This window comes from Microcebus murinus, chromosome 3 (assembly GCF_040939455.1).
Source record: "Microcebus murinus isolate Inina chromosome 3, M.murinus_Inina_mat1.0, whole genome shotgun sequence".
Taxonomy (NCBI): Eukaryota; Metazoa; Chordata; class Mammalia; order Primates; family Cheirogaleidae; genus Microcebus; species Microcebus murinus.
Genome location: NC_134106.1, coordinates 91,394,667 through 91,420,344, shown reverse-complemented (window position 1 = coordinate 91,420,344; position 25,678 = coordinate 91,394,667). Strand labels below are relative to the sequence as shown.

Sequence of the window (25,678 nt, the reverse complement as noted above, 5' to 3'; positions counted from 1 at the left end):
CACTGCAAAAATTTGTAATATGTGCATTTACATGGTAGACTGGGAGTTAGTTGAGACCAGAGAACTTGTGTCTTCTTCATCTTTGTTTAGTAAATTGCGTAGGGCCTGTAAGAGAGTAGGTGCTCAATGCACATTTGCTACACTAAATTCACACATGGAGAACATGAAGAAGGAACCCTCCCTCCTAGAGTTGATCTTGAGGTACTGGTTATCTCTATATTCATTACATTTAAGGGGCCTTCAAAATCTTTCTTGAATTTTCTTATGTAGATATTTTTACCTAATCATATGAGCATACACATACATGTACATGAGTGTCTTATACTGGAAGAACTTACATAAAACTTATCAGTGGCTTTTTCTGGGGACTGGGATGGGAAGTAGGCAGTGGGGGACTATTTTAGGACCATTGAATGTGGCTGTTCATGTCAGGTACTGCATAATTCTAGTGGACTACTCATTTAAAAGTGAATTTGTACTTTATAAATTTAAACAAAGAATAATAAAAACAAAAAATTATGGGACTATCAGTGATTGTTTTACTTTCTTTTCAGAGTATTCCTGTATTTATCCAAAATATCGAAAAATGTATGAGCTTGGCTTTCATATTAAAAAATTGTTAATGCGAATGCATTGTGGACAATTTGAGAAACATTGAAAAGCATAAAGAAAAAAATAAAAATGACTCTCATTTTACCCATCAGAAAAGTATAATTAACATTTTACTTCACAAAGCTTGTTTTATAATTTGTTGATTTTAAAAATTATATTCATTCTTTGAATAATTTTGACTAATACAGAAATGTACAAAAAAAATAAAAATCATTTCTAACTCATCACTCAGAGATGACCCACTGTGAACACTTTGTGCATTTTCTTCCAGTCTTTTTCTATATTAATTACAATCATAGCTCCCATTTGGTGAGTGTTTAATTTGAGCCAGGCAATGTGCTAAGTGCTTGCCAGACATTATCTCATTTAATTCACACATAAGCCTGTGAGGTGGGAATTGTCAGCCCCATCTCACAGAGGATAGAAATTAAAGGTTAAGAAACTTGGACCAGCTGCGATTTGAACCTCACATTGCCTGACTCCAAAGTTAGCATTCTTAATGATTAAACCATACTCCCTCCAAGTCGTGTGCATGGTCACTTGTGAGCACACACACACACACACACACTTGTACACACAGACACACACAAGCTGTGATCACATTGTGTCTTCCATTTTGTCATATGCTTTATTTTTCTATTTGCTATTATATGGTGTGCATTTCATGATATCATGTAAAACATTTTTAGAAAGAACTTTGGCAAACTGTTTTTTTAAAGTTATATTTAAAGTAAATCAGTCTTGATAACATTTGTTCCTATACTCTGTAGAATACCTGCCTTTGCTATCTGGCCTCCAGACCTGCTCCATCTCCAGTCCTCAGGATCTCCTCTCCTGGGGCCATTTCCCTGTTTTTTCTCCCATTCATTTCTGCTTCCTCGTCAAGCTGGGAGTTGGCTAAGCCAGGCAGGCTGTACTCATTTGTACTCATAAGCTATTCAAGGGAACTATCGGTCAAAAGGCCCAAATTCTATGACAGTACCCCATATGGGCATTGCTTTGCAGCCTCAAAGTCTTTCTTCCGTGTGTGTGTGTGTGTGTGTGTGTGTGTGTGTGTGTGTGTGTGTGTGTGTGTAGCTGAGAAGGCATTTTCCAACTCGAGAAATTATTGGACAGGTTAAGCAATCAGGATAGTACGAAATACTCAGCAAGGATTGCAACAAAAATTTAGGGCATAGAGTACCAAACTTTTTAGTAGAATGCAAACTGTTCACATCTAAAGTGGAACAGATCACTGCAGGCTTGCTCAGCTCCAATATACTAATCACTTGCATCGTGAATTATTCCTGGGGACCCAGAGTATGTAGGGCTTCCCAAACTTACTTGACTGATAACCCATTGGTGCGGAGCCAGCTTTCTTGGATAACTAGTATTTTGTAGCACACAGTTTGAGAAATACTAATCCATGAGGTTTTTATATAATGTTAATTCACTAATTTAATTTCATTCAATAATTGTTTCCATGGACCAGTGACTTCAGCTTCCTCTAGGAGCTCCTTAGAAATACAGAATCTGCATTCTACTGCCCCTGCCCCTCCCCTCATTGTCAGATCTGGAATCTGCATTTAGTAAGATTCCCAGGTCATACATGGGCTCATTAAAGTTTGAGACCAGATGCCTGCTGCTAAGGACATAAGAATCAATAATAAAATGGAAGTCACCATATGGAGTTTATTTAACTTTATAAAGTGTGTTTCATGCAAATATTTAAGGTAATGTGTAATAAACACAGGAAATGGAACATGTATTTAGATACTACACTTTCTCAGAATGCTGGCCCGCAGAGTTATCTCCTCTGCAGGTATATTCTGGCGTCCCCTCCACAAGGACCTCCAACAACCGTTAGCCCGCAGTTTTCTCCTGAGTCCCTTTTCCTCCCCTTTTTAGGAGAGGATGCGGTCCCATAGCGTGTCCACATTTGGAACTGTGGCTATATGCAGCCACATCCCATCAGCTAATAGCGCTGGGTGGCGAGGCCCCTGGAGAGGGGTTTCAGCTGGGAACACACAGCTAAAGCCCCTTTAATGGCCCAGTCAGCTGTCAGGGCTGTAAACACATTTCTTCTCATTCAGAGCCGTTTGCCCCTCTCTGTGACCTCTCATGGCTCTCAGACTCTGGCCACGTGGCCCAGATGGCATAATCTGTCAGGCCAAGGCAGGTGACAGTAGGGCTTGCTGTTAGGTAATCAGTGACTATAATTAGCTGGGGTGGAAGGGATAATGGGACCAACTGCAGGGCTGGGGGGGAGGGGGCAGGGGCCAGGGGGAGCCCTTTATGGGTGGAGGACCAGCAAGAGAAAGAGGCTGGCTTCCTCCCCTCCCCCTCCTCCCTCCCCCTTGCTCCTTCTCCCTCTGATATTATGTTTTCAGCACACACAGTGAGTGTGTGCTGGGGGCTTCATGCTCAATGAGGAAGGTCAGGGCTGAGCACTGGCAATTCAGTAAGTGAGTTGTTTGGCAGCTGATCAATTTCATTTCATAGAAGCTGTTCCAGAAATCTATGGTTCTGTTTGATAATTAGTTGGCTACAAGGACCTTGTGGGAACAAAAGCAGAGGAGGGCTGTAGAGGATTAGAACTTGATTCCTGGGAGTCAGACGCACTGGCATTCATACTCTGGCCCTGCGGCCACCCGCGGGGGAGGCTGTCCTCCCAGCTTCTCCGTGTCTCCCACAAGAGCAGGTCCCAACACTCACCTCCTGGGCATGTTGTTGACGTCAAGTTAACGTCTCCATCAATGCTGCCTGAAACACACCTGATCTATAGCAGGGACTCCAAAAACACCATTCTTTTTTCTCCTTTCCCTTTTTTTTTTATTACCTCATCTTATGGGGGTACAAATATTGTTAGGGTTACATATCTTGCCCCTGCCACCCCTCCCCACCCCGCTATGCCAGAGCTTCAAGCGTGCCCAGCCTCCAAGCGGTGCACACCACACCCACCGTGTAAGTGCACCCTTCCCCTCCTCCCCCTTCCACCTGCCCACTTCCTGATAACAGATTTTTGGTTTTTTTAGACATTTTGGTTACAGTGTATATCTTTGCCACTCCCTAAAAAGGGATAGAGGTAATCCCTTCCCCTTCACAATGCTCACCACATCCTTAAGATGTGGGTCTCCCCCCACCCCCAATCCCTTTCCTTTTTGATAGGAAGGTGATGTCAATGTCATGATGTCAAGGAAACAGAACCAACCAACCAGTAATCACTAAAAACAGATTTAAGAAGGTCTCCTTGATACTAGGTGAAACTCAGTTATGTGTATCAAGAAGAGGTTGATAAGTGAAGTTGGCTTTGTTGGCAATTTATATCAGGAGGAGAACAGTCCCTTCATTTTCCCAATCAAAGTGAAAGAGACGAGTAAACATTGAAGTCTCGTGTGTTTGTCCTATGGCCTGCAGATGAGGGCTGTCCTGAAACACAGCACAAAGCAAAACCTTGTTGACGCTTGTTCACTTTTGGTTGGCAGAAGGTGCAAAGTAAAACTTTTCCATCTGCCATGTATCCTCCCCGTCCCCTGGAGCAGCTTTCTTTTTTTTCCCCTCCCCTAGTTAAAAAAAAAATGTATATATCCCTAGAGAGGCAAATAAATAAATAAAATAAAAAATAAAAATCACCTGTAATCTAAAAAATAACCAGTTAACAATTTGGTATATATTCTAGATCTTTCTTCATCAAAATGTGTCATATTTGCTCACGATTATGTTGCCCTCCACTTAATACATTGAGCCTTATTCTATGTCAATAGGTACATTTCTGTAACATCGTTTTTTAAATTTCCTATCACAGTTTATTGACTCTTAATGTACAAAGAGTTTCACCGATCTTATTTCTCACTTTTTTATTGAGATAATTCACATATCATAAAATTCACCCTTTTGTAGTGTACAATTCAGTGATTTTTAGTGTTTCACAAGGTTCTATAACCCTCTTACTGAATTTCAGAACATTTCATATCCACTTGTGGTCACTCCCTGCTCCCTGCTGCCTCCAGCCCCTGCCTAATGGTGACTAGAGTACTGTTGAGATGCCCCGAGTTGTTGACTCAACTCCTCATAGTTGGATATGTAAGTTGCTGAGAATTACCTATGATTTCAAACAATACTGTAATTATTAGTCTGTGCAATTACGGTTTGATCAGATTATATTTTTTAGCTATGTCAGAGTTAATAACACACATATTTTAATTTATAAAAGAATGTTACCTTTTGAATGATGTGGTTTTTGGGGAAATTTAGAATTAAATCTCAAAGTCTGAACAATTTTAAACATTGGAAATTTCCCAAGGAAAAGAATCAAAAATACTGAAGTGATAACAAAAGTGGCATTGCAAAATTGCTTTTGCAAATATCGCCTGTGGAGTTTGCCAAATGTTGGAAGTTATGAAATTATATTACTCTGCAGTTTCCCAGAAAAGGTTAATTTCTCACTCCACCCCTTGAGTGACAAAGTTGGGTTTTGTGTCTTTCTGAACAGCGAGAGGATCTGGTAGAAAGAGGGGAAGCAGGAGGGTGTAGGGTGGAACCAATTCTATTCAGTTTCTGGGACTGATTTTGAAAGTTTGACTTGAAGAACAGATCTTAACCCGATATAAAAAGGAATCTGATAATTATATTGAAAACCCCTGTGTATCTTTATACACACAGCCTTAAGGTGACAGCACCCAGCCTGTCCCCTGAGATGGCTGCAGAAGAGGTCTCAGTCATCAGCAGCTCCACCCTGTCATTTTACATTCAGGACAGCAAAGGGCTGGAGAGGTGACAGTGACTTGTCTAAAGTCACCCTGCTTGTCAGCAGCAGAATCTTTGTAGTGATTCTCTACGTGATCTGCTTGGTTTCTGTTTGTGTTCCTCCAAAGCAAAGATCGCAGTGTGTTCACAAACATCAGGGAACAGCACTCTATTTCTGTCCTCTTGCTCCCAGGGTTCCCTTATTTAGTCTTTGGTCTAATCCACCGCCCAGGGGTTGCTGGACTCCCTGGTGTTGTCCTAGCACTGGGATCTAGGACAGTGAGTTTAATCCCCACTGCAGATCAGGCACTGTGCCCTCAGTACATGCTAACAGATGCCCTGTGAGGGAGACCAGCTCTTATTCATTTTGCAGATGTAGAAACAGAGGCAGAAAAAAAAAAAATGAGCCACGTCCAAGTTCACAGGGATTTGAAACGGGCAAAGCTTGGGAAAATTGCATCATGATCAAGAGCTCTGGCGTGTGGCCGTGGGCTAGTTCCTCAACCCCCTTCTGTCTCCTTGCTTTCATCTGTAAAATGGAGTAATAAGAGTACCTGCCTTAAAAGGATGTGGCGAGGGTCATTAATGCTTGTAAAGTGCTTGGAAGAACGCCTGGCACATAGCATGAACTCGATAAATGTCAGCCTTAAACAAGACAAACCAAACAAAACACGATATGATTTTGTCTGCTTCCAAAGCTTGTATTCTTTCTGCAGCTCCCGGCTGCCTCCCAAGGAATCGGGGAATTGGATTCATACTTGGATTGAAGATTGCGAGGCACTGGGAAGCGTGGCCCAGTTAGAAAGCACGCGCCCTCACACACGCACGCGCGCAGCTACTTTTAATAGCTGGTAAGAGCCAGAGAAAATCCAATTACAGATGAGTCAATCGATTAAAAAGAAAGGGGGCAGAATACAGGGAAGAATGCTGGAGAGACACAGCGCCAAATTACAGCCAGATAATAGAATTAAGGGTCTGTAGAACAAACTGGGAGAAATAACAAAGGGATACGGGCCAGGGGCTTTTTCACAGCTCCGAGGTGATTTGATTCCTTCTCAGCCCCTGGACTCCAAAGAGCCAACGCCCCAAACGAGTAAGCGGATCAGAAAGAGCCGGAATGGGGTCTGGCACATCCTATTTTGTTGAGACATGAACCACGTGTGGCTCCCGGAAGAAGAGGGCTGTGTCTGGGTCAAACAGATGCTCATAGTTAAGGAGCCCAGAGGGCCCGTCTACACAGCCGTTTGCAAAGGTAGAGCCTCCTCGCTTCAGAATTTTCTGTTTCCTGCGAGAAATTCCTGCCTTTGTTCTCAAAGAAACATCTCTTTGTTAAACAGGATTTCTCTCCTGCATACGCTCAAACCAAAACAAAACACACTGCGCTGCTTTTAATTTTTATTTTCTATTTTTGGAAGACGGGGTGATGATAGCAAGGCCGGGCTGTTAATCCAGCAGCAACCTCCACAGCTGTGTCTATTATTGGTGGGTTCTAGAATAACATCCGTTTCTATGTATTTATGGAAAGGCGTCCTTAAGTAGGCCACATAAAGAGGCAGCGCATCTATAAATAAATTAAGGAGGCTGCGAGGAGCGGGCAGCCGCCCCTCTGCGGCGGCCTGGCCGGCCCTGGCGCGCAGCTGTCGTCTTTGTGCCCGGCTGCGCGCTCCTTTGTGGGCGCGGTGACACCCGCAGGCGCGTGCGGGGGCGGGGCGCACGTCCCCAGGGCGGCGGCTGGGGCGGGCTCCGAGGGCAGGGTGGGCTCCTCCGCAGCTGTGGGCTGGTCTCGTGGGGCGGTGACATGCTGGCCCGTGACTTGGGGAGCCACTTGGGTGACCCAAAGGTTGTCACTTCCTGGGAGCCGGCTGCACCCCGCCCGAGGTTAAGGCTGGGCTGGGCTAACAGATAGTGGGGGTGGGCGCAGAGTGGGGAAGAAGGAGGGCAGCACAAGGACAACAAAATAACCCTGAGTGTGTAAGATTAAACAGGCCGAAGTGGAGGGGAAGGAGGGATAAGAACGAGGGAAACCTTTTCCAGAGCGTTGGGGCCCCATCCTTGCCTTCCACCCCAGCATGGGTGATCTTACCAGCCTGCTCTCTCTCTGTGGGACAGGCTTGGAGGATCCAGAGTTCCACTTGCAGGGTTGGTTTTTTTTTTTTTTGCTGTATGCTCAGTTGTGAGATTAAAAATAAATATAGTAATATAAGTTTTCTCTAAAAGCCCTTCTTACTAGAGAAATGAGGCAAAGAGCTTCAATTTGCTTGGCGATCATTTCTGGATCTCACAGGAATCTTGTCTTGAAAAGGCTCTCACTACTCAAAGTGTGGTCTCTGGATCTGCAGCATCAGTATGTCCTGTTCTAAAAGCAAACTCTCAGGTCCCCCAGACCCACTGAATCAGAATTTGCAGTTTTACAAGATCCCCCCTGGGGGTTCTTACAGACAATCCATTTGAAAAGCTCTGGTCTTACAATACTGGTTCTTACCCCTGACTGCACATGGACATCATCTGGTGTCATGGGTTGAATTGTGTCCTTCAAAAGGATGTTGAAGTCCTAATGCCCAGTAGCTGTGAATGTGACCTTATTTGGAAATGAGATCTTTACAGATGATCAAGTGAAGATAAGGTTCACTAGGACAGGCGAGCCCAAGTCCAATATGACTGTGAGCATACAAAATAATAAAACTGCAACAGATCTTTATACCGGGAGAATGTCATGTGAACATAAAGACAGGAGATCAGGATAATGCAACTGTAAGACAAGGAAAGCAAAAGATTGCCAGAAAACACCAGATGCTAGAACAGAAGCATGGAACAGAACTTGATTTTGGACTTCTAGCTTCCAGAACTATGAGACAATGCATTTTTGTTGTTTAAGCCACCCAATTTGTGATACTTTGTTACAACAGCTCTAGCAAACTAATACCCCTGGGTGCTTCTAAGAATGATCCAGGTTTCTGAGCTCCATCAGAAATGTTTGCAATCAGAATACCGAGGAGTGGGGCCAATGGACCTGCATTTTCTACATGTCCCTTGTGTGATTCTAATGTATTGGGGACAATACATTCTAATGTATTGGGGACATGTTTGGGAGCCAGTGGTCTGGTCCACCCTGTTAACCAGGGCTCGCTTCAGCCTTACAGTGTCTTCCTAGTCACCAGACTGCTTAGAAATTTCCAGTGATGGGGACTCATTCCCTGATGGGTCATTGCAACCTATCATGGAAAGTTCTAATTGTTTAGAGAATCCTGTCAACCCACTAGGCAGCCTGCGCTGTGGGATTTGCCTCATATGCATCCAGAACGTGGATGAGTTGGCTGTCAGGGACTGCTTCTGACCCTAGCTCTCTAAGTGACCCTGGGCAGATCTCTCTTGCTTCTGGCCCTCAGTGTTCACGCCCATAAGATTCGGATCTTTGACTCTGCCGTTCCTACCTTGTAGCTTTCTTGAGGGGCTCCAATGTGATCACAGACAGGAAGAGGCCTGTGAACCCCAAATACGATGCTTATTACAATTTGGCATGAGAAGAGAATGAAGCTGTTTCCATGAAGAGACTGCTCCTTCTCCCTAGGGCAACTCTGGCAATTGCTTCTCCTGGCTAATCATGTGATTTCTGCTGTCTACCAAGCTTGGGCAGAAGTGGCTGTAGAAAGGGGCGAGGCCTTGCAAGAAGCTGTAAGTTCATTTACAATCTCCCCTCCCAGGACACACCTCACCGTACGTGTGATCTCCAAAATCAAGAAGAGTGGGCCCTTCTCCCTTCCAATAGATTGTACCTGAGCATCACTTTCTTAGAATAGGGCTGTCTGTTCCTTCTCTGCCTTAGAATTCTAGATCCCCCCTCTCGACTAATGGACAGCACCTGGTTCACTAATGAGGGTCCTAAAGTCTTAATACTGTTATGATTCCTAACCCCAATTTTCTTATTGATTTCTTTATCCATTTTTTTCTACGAATATTCCGTTGGCATTTACTCTGTCCCAGACACTGTGTGGGCACCAAGAATATCAAATGGATTAAGATGAGTTCTTTATTCCAAGAACTTATAAGCAATCCACTCTAAAAGCTGCACATCATTCATGGTGGCTCCTAAAGTTGTCCTTGCTTATGGGCCTCACAGTAAACCTTCTCCTTCCCTTTGCAGTGTGGCGGGAGAAGGAAGAGTTAGATCTGAGGCAGAAGATATAAGCTTTGTTCTTACTCCTTGCTGTGTGACCTTGGGTAAGTCACAGCTTCTCTGATCCTGTGTATTCATCTGTGAAATGAGGTCAACCATAGGGATAAAAGAAAAGATTCAGTGAGTATTTATTAATACTGTGAGCCAGCCGCTATTCTAAGCGCTTTACTATGTCAACTGTTAACAACTTTAGGAAGTAAATATGGTGGGTGTCTCTGTTTTACAGATGAAGTGACTAAGGCACAGAGAAGTTAATTCATTTACTAGGGGTTACAAAACTGATTGTTTGCAGAACCAAGAGTCAAGCCCAGGCTATCTGTCCTCAGAGCCCAGATCCTTAACCTTTGTATTATCCTGCCTCTCTAAGCTGCCCAGTACCCAAACTTACCTTAGGGGGTCTAGGAATAGACATAGATACTCAAATGAATGCATGAAGAAAGAGAAGCAGCAATAACAGTACTTCCTTTGGTGAAGAACTATGAAAGTTTTCACAGGGTTTTAATTTTTTCTTCTTGGGTATCTTTCTTTCTCTCTTTTTCTCTTTCTTTCTTTCCTTCTTTCTTATTTAACTGCCCACACAGCACAAGTTTTCTGTAATAAGAAAAAATAGAAGGGAGGTGTTGCAGAAATGAGGAGGATGGAGTTTTTCCCATTTAAGGGACTTTGGGAAAGAAAACATTGAGTGTCTCATAACTAGACATTGTGCGGGATGCTCTCACATGAATAATCTATTATTTATCTATCAATCAATCCAGATGTAATATAGTTCTGCACAACACAGAGGTATTACTGTCCCACTTTTACAGATAAGTAAACGGAAGCTCAAAGAGGTGATGTGCCTTATGCAAGTTTGGTTAGTGCCAGAACCTGGATTTTGCCCAAGGACTGTCTGAGCACAGACGCAGTCTGCTCCTTCTATCTCTCTTAGTTCTCGGGCAGACAGGAATCAACAATTCCCCTGTGCGGTAGAAATTCAATCTTCTCTCTCCTTCCTGCCTTCATTTATCCATGATTTGTGGAGCAATTTCTGTGTGTTATTTATCCATGGACAATTCAACAAGACAAAAATAATTCTACAATCCTGGCATTTAGGGAGCTGTAGTTTTAAATTATTATATAATTTTATCTTTTTCTATGATGAAAGATTCAACCAAGGAATCCCAACTTCAAAGGAGAAAAAACGTGGTGCCCAAAGGAGAGTCTATTTTCTCTTCCCCCCTCTCTATCCCATTTGTTAGAGTCGGGTTCATGTGCTGCTTCCTGCCCCAAATAGGCATGATGTGCACGGCATGAAGGTCAGCTTAGCAAAGCCAGAGGAGCTGTTTCTTCCCAACGTCAAAGTCTCACAGGAATAGGTAGATTAAAAGCAAGGTTATTTCCAGTTCTCCTTGTTGCTTAAACCAGTTGGCTTTTCACTATTATGTTCTGTGATAATAGTGCTAAGATATCACAGGTTACAAATCATAATCAGTTAGGGTGATGTGTGTGAAGTTAATGTTGACAAAATGCAAATAAGGCTGTCCAACACAAGAATGATCAAGATTAAAGACATTTTTTTTCTTTCACAAGGGAGTCATGTACAAACTCAGCTAAACTCTATCTAGTAAACGTGCTCAGAGAAAACCTAGATCTCAAGATAATTACACTTTCCTAGAGAATAGCAGGTTAAAAGGAAAACTATTTAGTCTCTAAATTGTGCTAGGCAGTGGGACCCTTCTGCTGGGCTGTCTCATTTAATCCTCCCAACAACCCTAAAATGAATATATTATTTTAAAATGGGGATGGGGCCGGGCGCAGTGGCTCACGCCTATAATCCTAGCACTCTGGGAGGCCGAGGCGGGCGGATAGCTTGAGGTCAGGAGTTCGAAACCAGCCTGAGCAAGAGTGAGACCCCGTCTCTACTATAAATAGAAAGGAATTAATTTGGCCAACTAATATATATAGAAAAAATTAGCCGGGCATGGTGGCGCATGCTTGTAGTCCCAGCTACTTGGGAGGCTGAGGCAGTAGGATTGCTTGAGCCCAGGAGTTTGAGGTTGCTGTGAGCTAGGATGACACCATGGCACTCACTCTAGCCTGGGCAACAAAGCGAGACTCTGTCTCAAAAATAAAGTAAAATAAAATAAAATGGGGATGGAACTATTTTAGATGATGCAAATAAGACACCAAGTCCAGTGCCTGCCACATAGTAATTATTCAAGAGTGGTGGCTGTGATTGTTGCTTGAAGTCAGTTTGATGGATAAAGAGTTAAGGCTCAGAGATATTTCCCAACTTGCCCATGATCATGCAGCTGAGGCATGGCCGGGCAAGGATCCAATGCAGACCTACCTTGCCCTAAAGATCATTCATACATTTTCTGCAGTGCCATGGTGCTACCAAGTCTCATTTTTTAATTTTTTATCTTTTGAGGAAAGACAAGACCCAACTTTTTCTTCATTATTTTGTAAGACGACCTGGATTCAGGGTTCTCTGGGCCAGCCTTGTCTCTGGCCTGTTTTTTTTCTTTTTTCTCCCCCTCTAGTTATCTGGTCTCATTAGGAAGAGACCACCATGCAGTCCCTTTTCTACCCCCTGGCCTACCTCAAAGTCTTAAAGTGACATCAGAAGACACCAACACTTTGGGTGGCACAGGTCCTTTACAAGCCCCATGCTAGTGAGCCCTTCCCTCCACCCTGACTCACGCCCATCACTCTCCCCCAGGCCAAGCAGGGTTACAACTCACCCCGGCTTCTGATAGGCTCAAAAAAAACCATAAATTTGAGCTCAATCCTTCCTTCATGATCAAAGAGCACCATAGTTCTTTAAGCCACGCCACTGTGGTCAGCACATGTTTTTCCCTTCAGCCAAGGTGAACTGCACGGCTCTGTGGGTTTTTCCCTTTCAACTAAGAGCTCTCTCCTTGGTCCCACCCTGAGAGGACTGTCAGTCAAGAGAGCACCCCTGGCTCTGAGGCCCAGCTTACAAAAGGTCCAGGGCTGGGACCCCAGGTGAATTCTGGCGGTTTGCAAAAGAATTAGAGACTGGGGAAGCCAAGTCTTCTATCAAGTGAAACTTATTAGGAATAATTTAGGCAAAAGCCAAGGCCCCCTCAGTGCTGTGTGATCACAGCTCACTGGGCCTGTGGCTTGATGGGCAGGTGATAATTAGCACACAGCTCATCCTGGAGAAAACAGAGAATGAGCCTTGGGACTAGTCCCCTGCCTCCAGTCCAGCTTCCCTTCAGCCTGTCCCGTCATCTCTCTCTCATACTCAAGACATTTAGTGATTTCCTTTAACCTCTCTTTGACAAGAGGAAGAATATTTTTATAGCTTAAATGGAAAGGAAGCAAGAAACACACCTCTTCTCTCCCACTCTATTCCCTGCTCCACCTGTCAAACTGCTCCTGGTTCTCTAAGACTCACCTCTACTGTCACCTCTTCTGATTTGCCAGGCTGGGCGAGATGCCTACACTGTGCATCTCTTACACACCTTGAACTTCCTTCTAGCCCAGCCCTTACTGCACTTCACAGTACTTTGGTTTTGCATTCAGTCACGTACAGCTTCCCAAGCATGACATGAGCTCCTCAAGGGACGGGCCCCTGTTAGCGCTAGTGACATAGTAGGTGCTCAAAATGACAGATGCCTTAGCAAGATAATTGAGAAACTTCCCCGTATCTCATCTGATGCCTCTGTGGTTTCACTGGAAATGAAGGAAAGGCATTCCTCCCTCTCCCAGTGAGTCTGTGTTCCTGAGATCTGAATTTCCTTCACTCTTCATGAAGGCAGGTAATAGCCTTTTTAGGTTTCAGGGCTGAAAAAAGGAAGCAGGCAGGCTCCTCCCCAACTCAATCTCAAACTCAGAACAGTGCTTTTCTTTTCCTTGAAGGGATAGTCTCTTCGAGGTAGAGCCTAGAGAGTGGCCTCTCCAAGGTTTGAAGACGGTGGCGGCCCGGAAGGTGAGCTGGTTGGGTCTTCCGGGGCCAGGTCGAGGATATGGTCCTGGGGTGTTCAGTGAGTTGCTGCAGCTGAAAGGCAGGTTCCCAGTGGGAGGTGGCTTTATGGTGGCATTTGAGGCCTCAGTGCTGAGTGTGTGGCCTTAGGAATCCTGGCAGAATTCCTCATGCTGAGCTGGTTCCGAGGGAGGGGAGCTACTGGCATAACCACCCATTTTTGGGTGGTCCACGACAGCTGAGCAAGTCCATTACAGCAGCAGCAAGACCAGGGGTGGGAACTGAGCTCTGAGGCTGTTGCAACCTCACCACCCCACTCTCTGTCCGCCCCTTTCCTGGATCTAGTGAGCTCTGGGATTCTTACATGATCCAAATGCAAGAGAGGGATCCTGGAAAAAAATGGCTAGCACTGAATTTCCTTGATAAGGAAGGCTTTCTTGAAATACTTTAGCATAACAAAGAAGCCTTGTGAACAAAGAAGCCTTGGAAATAAGTCAGCTGGAAGGAGAAAGGTTTCAGTCCAATAAGCATATACAGTTGGCCGTCTGTATTCATGGGCTCCACATTTGTGGATTCAACCAACCATGGATCGAAAATATTTGCAAAAAAATAAAAAGATGGCTGTGTCTGTGCTGAACTTGTACGGCTTTTTCTCTTCTTGTTATTCCCTAAACATTGCAATATAATAACTATTTACATAGAATTTACATTATATTAGGTTAAAAGTAATCTATTCATGATTTAAAGTATAAACGAGAGGATGTGCACAGGTTATATGCAAATGCTGTACCATTTTGTATAAGGGACTTGAGCATCCATGGATTTTGGCATCCATTGAGGGTCCTGGAACCAATCCCTCATGGATACCGAGGGACAGCTGTATAGAGCACTGGTTCTAGGCTGGGACATCCTGATGGGTAGGTCATGAACCCCTCCCGGTGGTGCTCACTTGCAGCCTGTGGGGTAGATCTGATGGCACATAATCAGGCCTCCAATACAATGTACATTGAGGGAGAGGGAGGCACAGAGGGAGGAAACTTAGCCTGGGCTGGAAGAGGCAGGGAGGGCTTCCTGGAGGAGATGGTACTTGAACTAATCCTAGAAAGTGAATATAAACTAAATTTGTGATAAAAAAAATAATAAACATACTTCAAATAGCAGGCAGATAGTCAGAGAGAGACAGAAAGGTATGGGAGCTATCCTGGAGTGTGGGGGGATTGACATGTAGTTGGATGTTACTAGAAAGTGAAATGTGTGATCTTAATGATGCAAGATTATATTATAGAATTAGACAAGGCCACAGCCAGAAAGTTCTGGACTTGATGTCAAAGATAATGGGCAGAAAACAGAAGGTTTTAAGCAATTAAATTTCTGCTTTAGAATGATATATTAATTAATGTAAGGCTAGGTGTTATGACAGATAAATTCTGAAACCTCAGTGGTTTCATGTAATACAATATTATTTTTCAGTGGCAGGTACTCCTATTGGTGACGGAAAACCTTCAGCTCAATGAAGGCATTCAGAGTCTCAGGTTGACACTGGCTCTGCGTTTTCCAAGACGTGACTTCTGAAGTTGCCTGGCCATTGACATCAAGCCAGCAGACCAGGCAAGGAAGCTGAGAAGACTTGTGTAGAAAGTTTTCAAGCATTAGGCCATGTTGGGGTGGGTACATCACTTCCATCCACATCGCATCCCACTTTCCAGAGCTCAGTCGACACAGTCACATTGTTGCTGCTAACAGCAGGGGAGCCTGAGAAATGTAGCTGTAGGGGAAGAAAAATAATTTTCTCTCTACCCATCATAGTTCTTAGTTGGGACAGACCCCTGTAACAAAAAATAGATAAGCAAGAGAAAAACACACAGAAGTTTATTAACATGTAGACATGGAAGATACCCAAGGATAAGTGAGTAAGGTCATAGAGGTGGCTTTGAATTCAGGTTTAAATATCATACCCACTGAAACAAACAAACAAGGGGAAGGTGGTTATGGGGCAATGCTCAGGACAAGCACAGTGAATGAGGGTGAGGTTTGTTATAAAGATTTAAGCCTGTATCTTCTCCATCGATGAGCATCTCCAGTGATTTAGTCATCTTTCTCTTCTTGGTACAAAGAGGAAATCACCTTGCCATGGTTTGAATGCGTCCCCTAAAGTTTATGTGTTGAAAACTTAATTCCCAATGCAACAGTGTTGAGAGGGTGGATCTTTCAAAGGTATTAATAATTAGGTCATGAGGGGACTGCCCTCATAACTGATTAATGCCGTTAGCATAGGAGTGGGTTTGTTATCCCAAGACTGGAGTTCTTGTAAAGGATGAGTTTGCATCCCCCCCTTGTTCTCTCACCCCTGTGAGAGAACTGCCATGATATGGTGAAGCAAGACAAGCCTCCTGATACTGCCTCTCAATCTTCCCAACTTCTAGAACCATGAGCAAAAATAAATGTCTGTTCATTATAAATTACTCATTCTTGGTATTCTGTTATAGCAGCACAAACAGACCAAGACATGAAGACTTCCTTTATAAATGTAATTATTCCTTAAAAAGAGGTAGCTTCTACTTTGTTTTCAGGACTTCTCCTGTGTTTGAAGTGTCTCAAAATAATCCTTACGACAAAGAGGCATGTTTTAGGGTGGTGTATTTTGATCTCCTACATAGCCAAGCTATTGCTTTGGAGAAAAGGGAAACCAGTTTGGTGAATGGCTAGTCCATCTCTGCTTCAAAACTTTACTCTGCATCAGTAGAAAATAGATTTCAATGGCATAGGATAAGAGGATGCTTGCAGGGGTTCATGCTAGAGGTGATGGGAAGTGAGTGGGAAGAGAGATTAGGGAAACAATACAAGCATACCAACACAGACAGAATTGACAGCCTAGAAGTATGGATGGGTGAAAAAAGTGATGGGGAGGAAAGAGATAAGCCTGGTGTTTCTGGTCTGGTGGATGATGCATTGAAGAGAGGTCAGAAATTATCTGGGGAGGAACAAGTTTGGGAGGAGGAGTGATGGGCAGAGATGAAAAATGTGGTTTGGGGTATGTTGAGTTTGTACTGCCCATGGGACAAGAAAGTGGCCATATGACTGACAGGCTAGGCTCAGAGAAAAGGCCAGTTCACAGAGAGGGCTGAGCAAGGGAAATTAATATTTAAAAAGCCAAATAAAGATGGGTTCCCTTACTAAGGAGGAGAAGAGAAAAAAGATGTCAAGAGGGCAGAAGAAGAGGTAACTCTCCAAAGGACTCAAATAGTAGAAATATTCTGAAGAATTTTTCATGTTTTTATCCTGTAGGGTATTTTGAACTTTGACGTACGTGTGTTAGTCCTCACTGAATGCCAGGACCCATGCATGGCGCTGGGAAAGCACTTCTCTACTCTGACGGGACTCAAGGTTTAGTGGGGAAAATGCTTGGGCCTATCTCATGAATGGAGCTGGCAGCCAGCAAGGTTTCCTTTTCAAGACGGGCTCTGGGTCAACAGGAGAGGCATCTCCTTCTCTGTGCCTGGAATTCCACCATTGCAAATTCACCATTGCAAATTCACCATTGCAAATTCAGTGTTGATGCTTTTTGCCTTTTGGTGGTGGCAGCAATAAGATGTTAGGAAAAGAAGAGAGAGTCTTGGAGATAAGCAGTGGAAGATGACACCTAGTAACTGATAGTCTGTGAGATGATAACTTAAACTGCTTGAGCTTCATTTCTTTATTTATTATGTGGGAACAGGGATACCAACTCTGTGCTGAGAGTAATCTGCAACTTATAAATGGAAATTTCTTGATATTAAATATATAGTGCATATATCAATAGTCATCAGATAAATGCAAATCAAAACTACAGTGAAATACCATCTCACCCCAGTTTAAACGGCTTTCATCAAAAAGACAGGCAAGATCTAGTAACATTCATCAGGTGTCGGGAAGGTGGGAGGGGGAGCAGGGGATGGGTATATACACACCTAATGGGTGTGGTGCACACCATGGGGGTGGACATGCTTGAAGTTCTGACTCAGGTGGGGCAAAGACAATATATGTAACCTAAAGATTTGTACCCCTGTAATATTCTGAAATAAAAAAATAAATAATAAATAGAAAAATTAGCTGGGCATGGTGACGTACGCTTGTAGTCCCAGCTATTCAGGAGAGAAAAAAAAAATGACAGGTAATAACAAATGCTGGCGGGAATGTAGAGAAAGGGGAACCCTCGTGCACTGTTGGTGGGAATGTAAATTAGTGCAGCCACTATGGAGAAAAGTATGGAGGTTCCTCAAAAAAATAAAAATAGAACCACCATATGACTCAGCAATCCCTCTGCTGGGTATATATCCAAAGGAGGGGTAGTTAGCATACCAAAAAGATATCTGCACTCCCATATTTATTGTGGCACTATTCACAATAGCCAAAGTTTGAAATCAACCTAGGTGTCCATCAATGGATGAATGGATAAAGAAAATGTGGCATTTATACACAATGGAATATTATATAGTCACAAAAAGAATGAAATCTGCCATTTACAACAACATGGATGGAAGTTGGAGAACATGATGTGAAGTGAAATAAGCCAAGCACAGAAGGAAAAATCTTGCATGAAGATCTCACATCTCTCTCTGTTCTCACTCACATGTAGGAACTAAATATTAAAGCAATTTGTCTCATGGAGACCCAGAGTAGAATGATGGTTACTGGAGGCTGGGAAGGGCAGCTGGGAAGGGTAGCAGGAGGGGATGGATAAAGTGGGGATGATTAATGGGTTCAAAAACATAGTCAGATAGATAGAATGAACCATATTTGACAGCAGAACAAAGTGACTATAGTCAACAATAAGTTATGATATACTTTAAAATAACTAAAAGACTAGAATAGAAATGTTCCTAGCACACAGAAAAAGGATAAGTGCTTGGGGTGATATATCCCCCACTTACCCTGACTTGGTTATTGCTCATTGAATGCCTGTATGTAACCGTCACATATGCCCTATAAATATATGTGACCATTCTGTACCCACAATAATTAAAAATAAAAAAAATTTTAAAAATACAGTCCCCATAACAAGAATAATGATAATATAAGATGATGATGGTAGGGATGATGATGATGATAGCAACTGACAGATAGTGTCTTACTATGTGCCAAGGTTACTTTAAATGCTTTATAAATATTATCTCCATGAATCCTCATAACAACTCTACAAGGTAGAGCTGTTATTACCTATTTGTTTTTAACAGGTAAGAACATTGAGGCAGAAGAGGCCTCATGTTGGAAGATGTAGCTCATTCTGGATAGGCGACACTAGAACTAGTTCTGAATACATCCCTGAGAATGGACAACTCCAGGACGTGGAGGATTGGTTGGGTGGGGAAGCAGTCATCGCTCGCTGAGAAGGAAGCTGGAAACCGAGGAAATGCCCTGGATTGTTGAAGTGTGTTGAAGCTGGTGGGAGAGAAATGGGAGACAAATGTCACTTCTCAACATTTTGTCCAGTACTGCACAGATACCAAATGGTTCACGTGCTCATCCAGACATTCAATGTTCTTTTATTGAACATGACCCTGTGCCAGACCGTGGGCTGGGCTCTAAGACACTGCCTAGTCCCTTCCTGGTTTCTGGAAGCTCCTAGTCTAGTTGATTCCAGAAAGGGCAGAGTGATGAGCGATGGACAGTCAATAATCTTACTGTCCATCCATTCCAAAATATGCACAGGGAGTTTTGTGCCTGCCTGACATCCATTTTCTTTTTTTTTTTATTTTTCTGTGGCAAATTATTCCTCAACCACATTGTGGAACACTCAGAGAGTTGGCCTGTGATCCAAACTCGGGTGCTCAGGCATTCTCTCTCTCCCATTTGTTTTGAATGGACTGACAGACACACGGCTGCAGCTGCTTCATCCAGACACCAGCTCCTTAGGAGACTTGATCCTGCAAACGAGGGCCCCTCAGAGGCCTGGCTTCATTCTTTCACAGTCACGTGCTTTTCTATATCCTTTAAACGCACACACATGCACACACACATTTATTCTTAGTTTTATTTTTATAATAATAATTGTAATTATTATTATTGCATAATTGGTCAATTGCTTTCTGTTGGCCAGGCGCGGTGGTTCACGCCTGTAATCCTAGCACTCTGGGAGGCCGAGGTGGGCAGATTGTTCGAGGTCAGGAGTTTGAAACCAGCCTGAGCGAGACCCCATCTCTACTAAAAATAGAAAGAAATTAATTGACCAACTAAAAAAATATATATACAAATATATATATATATACACTAAAAATATATATACAAAAAAATTAGCCGGGCATGGTGGCACATGCCTGTAGTCCCAGCTACTACTCTGGGAGGCTGAGGCAGTAGGATCGCTTGAACCCAGGAGACTGAGGTTGCTGTGAGCTAGGCTGACGCCACAGCACACACTCTAGCCTGGGCAACAAAGTGAGACTCTGCCTCAAAAAAAAATTTTTTTCTGCTGCTTGTAACCAAAGAAATTTAACTAATATGTATTCTTTTCTAGTACCTTTCTGCCTTGCTTTTTCCACCTGTAAAATGGGGGTGGTAAAACTTGCTACTTACCCTCAGGGGGTTGTGCAGATTAAAGGTGTATGTCAGTAAAATGTTTTCAGATGCTTGGATGAAAGTTGCTGTAGGACTACAAAGCCTTCGTAATTTTAGCCACACTTTCAAACGACTTTCTTTATATACCATAAAACAGCTTTTATCCTGAGAGGATGTGCTCCTCATGTTACTGTCTCTGTAAACAGTTCAAGGATTGCTCTGTGCATGCCCCGTTTCCAAAGCTACCATTCAAGATGAAAGCTCAGCTTTGTTTAGTGTGAGAAGTTGCTATATGACACAGAGAGGGCTTGTGTTCCTTATTGCTATTATGTATTATTTAATGATAAATAAGTTGGCGCAGATACTCAGTCTATAAATTTGTTAGCTTTTTGGCGTTAATACATTCTTGCCTTAAAATGAAATATAAAAGCCTACCAGTTTTAGAACAGAAAGCATGGCATCTTATTAGAGCATTTGACAATGATGAAAGTATAAAAACTATAACACATTACAGATTATAAGACATTTTATGATTTTCAAAACACATACTTTTTTTGGACAAGTTTAGATACTAGAGTATCTGGCAGATGCCAAGTATCTATAAGACTCCTGAGTTATTATTAATCCTTCTAAATGAACCATTTTTATAATATGCAAACCTTATGACAGTAATGCATGCTCATCAGAGAAAATTTGGAAATGCAGAAGTATAGAAAGATAATGAAAAATATGTCAATATTTCAATAAGCTGGCTGCCCTAAAACAACCATTCATCCCATTTTCATGTATATCATCTTCCTTTTGGTCATAATTATTTTATAATAATTTCACATTAGTTGATACAATTTTTTGTTATGTGCTTTTTCTTTTTCTACTATATTATTAACTCTATTAGTTCCCTATTGTCACTCCAAAACTTAGTGGATTAAAGTAATGATCTTTTATGATTGCAGGTGAATTCAGGGTTTAGCCGGAAGGTTCCGCAGCCCCTTTGGTCTGAGCTGAGCTTGCTCGTGTGTTTGCCACAGGGTGATCTTGGCTAGGCTCTCGCACTTGTCTGGGGGCTTCTCAGAGCTCCTGCCTGCAGTCTCTCATCCTCCTGGAGGCTCATCTGGGGTTGCATACATGCTGGTGACAAAATTCAAGAAAAGAGAATGCAGAAGCAAGAGAGGCTTAGGTGGAGAATTGGCACACTGTCATTATGAGGTATTGCCAATGCAAGTTACAAGGCCAGCCTGCATTCCAGAGTAGGGAAGTAGACTCCATCTCTGAATGGGAAGGGGCTTCTGAGTCACTTGCAAAGGCCAGGGGTAGGAGAAGTGAAGAATTGCAGCTAGTTTTTTTGCAATTGATTTAGCTTAATAACTAGGCACACTGGAGTATGATTTCATAGGCATTTGTAATGACTATATAGTATTGCACAGAGTGACATCATCAGAGGTAATCTTAAACATCCCCATATTTAAAGGCATTCAGTTTTTCCATTTTGTTTGTGGGGACAGAACAAATAGCTTTGTAGGGGGAAAGTTTTATATTTGGGGTAATTAAAAGATCTAAATATAGAATCGTGGAAGTTCATATATTGTTCAAAAGTTTATAAATAATTTTATTGTTTTTCCTTCATACTTCCAAAGAACTTTGCAAAGGCTGATACTGATTGAAATTCACACGGGTAGTGTATGAGGGCTCATTTCACTGCCCTGCTACTTGACAATGAATACAATACTTAAAAATAAATAAATCTCTGCTGAAACAGATAAGAAACCCTCCCACCCCCAGCATTTTGTTGATGCAATTAACATTTATTTAATTGCCAGTAAAGAAAGAAAGGAAGGGAGCTAGAGAAAAACAGGAAAACAAAGAGAGTTCTGTAATCAAACAAGATTCAGAAATGCTGTGTCTGTTCTTTTCCTGTCTTAGTTATTCACAATGTATATTAGCATTGGACTCGCTCCGAAGAGTCCCACAGTAAAGAAACATGTTCAACTTTAACTGCATCCCTAATTAATTTGATCACAGAACTCTTATTTTTGGCATCAATTAATACCTTAGAACAACTGTTTCGAGTGCGACATTCTTGAGGAAATAGTACCGTAATAAATATAGTAGTTATTCTTCGTGGTGGGAATTTCAGACACCCTGGTAAGGCAAGAGGGATTCTAGATACATCTGGGGCTTTCAATTATTTCTAAAATCATGCTAAACTTCACAAAACAGGAACGTAACTTGTCAACAAAAATATTCAACTTCTGTTTTCCTCCTAGCCAATCTCTTAGCAGTGATAACCCCAAAAGCTTTTAGGCTTGGTTTTAAGGCAGTGGTCCCGAACCCATGGTCAGTCCCCGGCCGCAGAGCTCTGCTGCCCCTTGCCACTCCTTGCCTCTGTCTGTGGAAAAACTGTCTTCCATGAAACCAGTCCCTGGTGCCAAAAAGGTTGGGAACTGCTGATAATGCCAATAGGCTATGCATTCTTCCCTAAAAATAGCCTATTGGCATTATTCTTCTCTTCAAATATCCTCAGTAAAACATATTTGACTGATGGCCCCAAGTCTAAGAGGCTGGAGCTCTTCCAGGACATTGCCGCTCCGTGTGCAGCGTGCAGACCAGACTTGGCAACAATGCAGAGTCTCAGGCCCCACCCAGACCTGCCGAGTCAGAGTCTGCCTTTTAAGGAGGAGATGTCCTGATGTTTCCTGTGCACACTGAAAGTTCAGAGGCACCTGGGAAGTCTAGAGGACCTAGCTCTTCCTCTTGACCTTTTCTTTCTTCTTGACCTCTCTGAATTCTATTTCATCTGCCACCACTATGCACTACAGAGTTACCTGGGGATGTACTGCTCTCCATTCTTTCAAACTCTGGCCCAAGCAAGGTCACAGGTTTATTGTCCTGGTTTCTTTAAGCATAGTTAGACTTACTAGATTAAAACAAACAACAAAAACCAAATATAGAGACAAAGCAAAGGGGATACATAAAAGGAAGGATAAAACCAAGTCTGGGAGGCAAGGTGCAGACTCCTTGCTCCTTGCCCCAACCCTTGTCCCTGTCATGGGTCCAGAGTCACAAGCCTTGAATCACTGCTAATTCTGTCCCTGGACACTTGCCCTCTACCCCCAAATGGCTGGTGCAGTGGAAGCCCTGTTGCTTCCTGGAGGGGGTTTCTCACATTTCATGTGATTTCACCCCCACTTCCACCCCCACAAATAGGCCTGAGATAATCTTGACTATTCTGTAGTTAAAAACAAGAGAGATAGATCCTCCAGGATGGGAAGTTATCATAGTCTCCATCTACATTCTGATGTCTTGTTGCTTTCCCAGATGACTGATAGCAGGTATGGACATCCCAACTCTGCTACCTTTAAAGGAGCCTCAACCCAACTTCCAAGGTGGTGACTTTATTGTGGCAGACCTCACAAGACACTGTATTTAATAACCACATGCATCTGCAGCGTGGGGTCATTTCTTAATAGCTGCTGGGCTAAGTGTCATCAGCATGAGGACCAAGATGACCTGGGAGATAGGAAGCTACATGGAATTACAAAGCACTGACTAATAGCTTTTAATTAAGCTCTTTGACTAAGGAGGCACTATGTGGAAGTATGAAAAGCATGGATTGGAAAGAGACTTCCTTTTTGTGCCACTTACTGGTTATGTGACCTTGGACGAGTTACTGAACCTTTCTACACCACCATTTTGTCATCTGCAAGAGGAAGATAAAGGTAATTCCTGTCTCTTAGAGCCAAGACTGGCTGCAAAATTTGCAGAGCCTAATGCTAAGTGAAAATGTAAAGCCTCTTGTTCAAAAGTTATTAAGAATTTCAAGACAGCCCTTCCAAGCCCAGGGCCCCGTGCAGCTGCACAGCTTGCATGCCCACAAGCCTGTCCCTCCTTAGAGATGTTAAGATTATTCCTGTGCCTAGGACATGGTAAGAATTCGATAAATTCCATTTAGCATTAAAGCCTTGAGAGGTATACATTAACAGTCCTGTATAAATGAACGAACTGAAGATCTGGAAAGAAAAACAATGTACCCAACAAGGTCAGGCAGCTGTGTGGCTGAGCCATGGCTCCAGCTGGCTACATGTGCAAAGCCGAAGAGCAGAAATTCCTGCGAGGAGCACAAGTGAGAGAAATAAACTTTGTCCCTGACGCACTGGAGATGGAGAAGGGGCCCAAGGACACATCCACTCCCCTCTCTGCCAAGAGGACAGGAGAGAAAGAGTCATATATCTTATTTCTGTAGCACCTGGGGACATTTTACAAGGAGAAAAGCAGGACTGAGAGGCCTTAGCTCAGGGTTGGTCTGTTTGTGTGATTCTACCAGAGTTTTCATCTTATTTTGATCAGAAATATAAGACTAAGCCCCATTTCTCAGACCCATGGTTTCTGCAATCCTCAAATGACTTCGTTCTAAGTGGAAAACCTGCCTCACCTGCCTGGCAGGAATCTTTCCTTTCTTTAGGGGCTGCGATGTTTCCTGGCCTCCAAAAAGTGAAAAGCAATCTGACTCCCCCCATTCCCCACCCTGCTGTAGCTCAGTATCTCAGAAATCTGGCTGATAAGCCTGTTTGTGAATTACAGGGTTTTGAAGGAGGAGCCCTAGAGAAGACCATGTGCAATGAGACACATATGGGAAGTGCCTAGCATAGTTCCCTTCCACCTGGGGAGGGTGCATGAGCTTTTATGTTTCTCCCAGTATCCCTGGGGGCAGGCATGACCATTCCCACCTTAGAAATGAGGAAACCCAAGGTCAGTGGATGTAGTCATTTGCCTTAAATCACACAACTAGGAAGAAGGGAGATTCAGGTTTTAAATCCAGGTCTTTCTGGTGATACCATCCTATCCTACCTATTCTATGCTGTCCTGTCCTGTCCCATGCCACCTGTAAACTTTTAACCATTTGCTGTGGTTTGAATGCGTTTCCCAAAGTTCATGTGTTGGAAACTTAATCCCTAATGCCAAAGTGTTGGGAGATGGGGCCTGATAAGAGACAATTAGGTCATGAGGGCTCTGCTGCAGAAATGGATTAATGTCCTGATGGTGGGAGTGGGTTGGTTATCTTGAGAGTGGGTTAGTTATAAAAGCAAACTTGCTGTTGCTCTCACGCATGCTCTCTTGGCTTTCTGCCTTCAACAGTGGGAGGATGCAGTAAGAAGGCCCTTGCCAGTTGCCAGCCCCTTGACCCTGGACTTTCCAACCTCCAGAACTGTAAGAAATAAATTTATTTTTATTATAAATTACCCAGTCTGTGGTATTCTGTTGTGTCAACATAAAACAGACTAAGATGCCACTGTACAGTGAACTTTTACAATTATGATGATTAATTGTATTTATCAACTTGAATGGGTCATGGGGTGCCCATATATTTGGTCAAACATTATGCTGGGTGTTTGGGTGATGATAATTTTGGATGAGAGTGACATTTAAACCAGTAGACTGAGTAAAGTAAATTGCCCTCCCCAATGTGGGCGAGTCTCATCCAATCGCTAGGAAGGCCTAGATAGAACAAAAAAGCTGACCTTTCCCTGAGTAAGAAGAAATTTCTCCTGTCTTTGAATTCAAACTGAAGACATTGGCTGTTCCTGGGTCTTGAGCCTGCTGGTCTTTGGACTAGAATTACCTGTCCTGGGTCTCTAGCTTGCTGACTCACCTTACTCAACCTGCAGATCTTGGACCTGGCCAGCCTCTGTAATCATATGGGCTGATTC

At 43.0% G+C, this 25,678-nt stretch overlaps 1 long non-coding RNA gene across 1 annotated transcript in view; it reads left to right on the top strand.

Annotated features, from left to right (window-relative positions):
- The window catches only part of LOC142870078 (uncharacterized), a 118,577-nt gene extending 101,108 nt beyond the window's left edge, over nt 1-17,469 (top strand). Inside the window, exons 5-6 of the long non-coding RNA XR_012918633.1 lie at nt 14,913-15,050; nt 16,728-17,469. This is a non-coding gene — a long non-coding RNA (uncharacterized LOC142870078). The remainder of the gene's footprint in view (nt 1-14,912; nt 15,051-16,727) is intronic.
- The last annotated feature ends 8,209 nt before the right edge of the window (nt 17,470-25,678 follow it).